Raw genomic sequence first — 2773 nt, forward strand, 5'->3', positions numbered from 1 at the left:
GCCACTGTGATGTCATGTCCGTGAAAACTTCTCAACTCACGAGTTATTTCCCTTAGATCAGTTGGATCCATGTTTTCGGGCTGTATTTTAACTACCCCCGTTGCTCTTCTATCTCGCTTTCACCATAAGGAATTCAAAGTACGTTGTATATCTAACCGTTACCACGGATTCTCTAATGTAGAAACATGCAAATTGTATGTACGCACAGACAAGCAAGGACAAGTGATATATATTTAGGGAAACTATACTGTAGATCTATAGGTCTAATGGTTAGAAAAGGGAATGCTAATGCATACTGGAATTTGATCAAATAACTTATAAATATTGAGTTTATATTTGTATTTTATCATCAGGATAAGTGTTAAATCATATTTGAAGTGTGCGCCAGGACATCTTTATATGATTTCAACACTACGTTTAACTTAACAGTATATACCGTTGCTTGACAACGGTATTTATTGTAAGGATCTATACCGAAACGTCGCCTTTACCGTATTAAAGAAGATTTTATCCATAATTTGTGTCTACTTTGTCATCCGTCAACTTCTAAGTAATGCCTATCAAACAATTCATACGTTGAACTAGTCCTCGCTCAAGAATCGCCTCGCCAGTTGGGGGTTATACTTTCCTCAGTATTGTTTTTTGTAGCAAGAATGTATAACTTTACATAATTGTAAATTACATATTTGTCCACATATATTCTTAATATGGTGGGGCGGTGGGTAACCTAGTGGTTAAAAGACCCGACATGGGTACAATGTGTGAAGCCAATTTCTGGTGTCCCCCGTCGTGAAATAAGTGGAATATTGCTAAAAGCGGCGTAAAAACATACTCACTCACTATTTGTATGCTGTGGTCACATTTGAATGTTTGAGTATATATCTGGTATAAAACAATACCCCATCACGCTGTAACATAAAATATATTGCAATATATAATATTATAAGATGTCTACAGCGTACTGTATCACATGCCATGCACTTTCTGTTTCTGTAAAATATTGCTGGAATGAATAAAAAAAGGTATTAAAACTTTATGTTAGTTGAAAAGGCTTTTATATTTTACCATATCTCTTTAGCTATTCGAATATTAAATAGATCCGATCTAACCTTAAACCGACACTAAGACAAGCAACGGATGTCCACGGACATACTTAGTAAACTTTTCACGGCCTATCGCAAAATTCGACATACATCTCTCAAGATAAACGGGGCGGTCGGGTAGCCTAGTGGTTAAAGCGTTCGCTCGTCACGCCGAAGACACGGGTTCGATTCCCGACATGGGTACAATGTGTGAAGCCCATTTCTGGCGTAAAACCTCACTCACTCACTCAATCAAGATAAACATTTTGAAAAGAATTGCGTTACACCACATTAACAATTTTACGTCTCAATTAAGGCTTGTGTAAAACTGACCAGTAATTGGGTGGTTGGCAAAAGAGATTTTACGTAATTGCACGGCGCCATTTTTGTATTTGGTTTGAGAAAGTTTCAAGAGGGCAATTGAACGAATACCAGACACAAAAAAGTCATGCCTGAAATATATATTTAACCGATGACATATTTGTTTTCTCGGACATTTTCAATTGCAACTGACAATCAAGGAGTTATTGTAAAGTTTTCGGTGTGTTGCATTGACTTTGGGAAGTTCTCGAATGCCAACTTGCATTGTGCGGGCTAGGTAATAGATTTTACGTGCGCATCATATCGATTGCTCGGGTTATTTTCCCAGAACAATGAAAGAGCATAAGGGCACTTTGACATATGTGTGCGTGCGTGCGTGCGTGCGTGCGTGCGTGCGTACATGCATGCATGTATGTATGTATTGAATGAGTGTGGAACATATTTACGTCTTTAATATTGCAAACATGCGTCCAATAGTTATACACGGCGTCTATTTCCAACCTCAGATGATATATGAAGTACTCACAACATTGCACCAGTGAAGATCCGGGTTAGAATTTTTCTTCAACACCCATGCCGTAAGACGCGACTAACGGGATTGGGTAGTCAGGCTCGCTGACTTGGTTGATGCATGTCATTGCATCCCACTTGCTGGGGACATAATCATCTACCCATCAGGGAGGTGCATGACAATTTTACAAACTGGCTATCAGTACTTGACGATTTGGACCTGTGAAGATCCGGGGTAGAATAGGTCTCCAGCAACCCATGCTTGCCGTTAGTGGCGACTATGCTTGTAATAGGCGACTAAGCTTATAAGAATCGACTAACGAGATCGGGTGGTCAGGCTCTCCGACTTGGCTGATGCATGTCATCGTATTCCAATTGCGTAGATCGATGCTCATGCTGTCAGTCACTGGATTGTCGAGCCAAGACCTGGTTAATTGCAGATCGCCGTCATATAACAGGAATATTGCTAAATGCAGCGTTAAACATCTAACAAACAAATAATAAATCAATTGTTTCAAATTGTCGAAGCCAGATCTCCTAAGCATGTGTAAGAATATAAGAAGATGACAGTTTATGAATCACCATGGTGATGCACCCCTAGGGTCATATTCAGCTAATTTTCATTACAAAAATAGAAGATACTGGACAGTTCAGAATATATCAAATCAACAAGAAACACCAAGAATTCCAAGAGTGAACACACAATTTCATAGTAAGTGGACGGAGACGAAGGTGACAGTGACGATATGAAACACATAAATTGAATGAGGTCCAGACAAGCCAAAAGGGCGACGGTGGCTGGTAAATAAATGATGACATGCAATCAACCAAGTCAGCGAGCGTGACCACCCGATCCATTG

This window comes from Haliotis cracherodii, unplaced genomic scaffold, assembly GCF_022045235.1.
Source record: "Haliotis cracherodii isolate W230 unplaced genomic scaffold, xgHalCrac1.p SCAF_39, whole genome shotgun sequence".
In the NCBI taxonomy this organism is placed as follows: Eukaryota; Metazoa; Mollusca; class Gastropoda; order Lepetellida; family Haliotidae; genus Haliotis; species Haliotis cracherodii.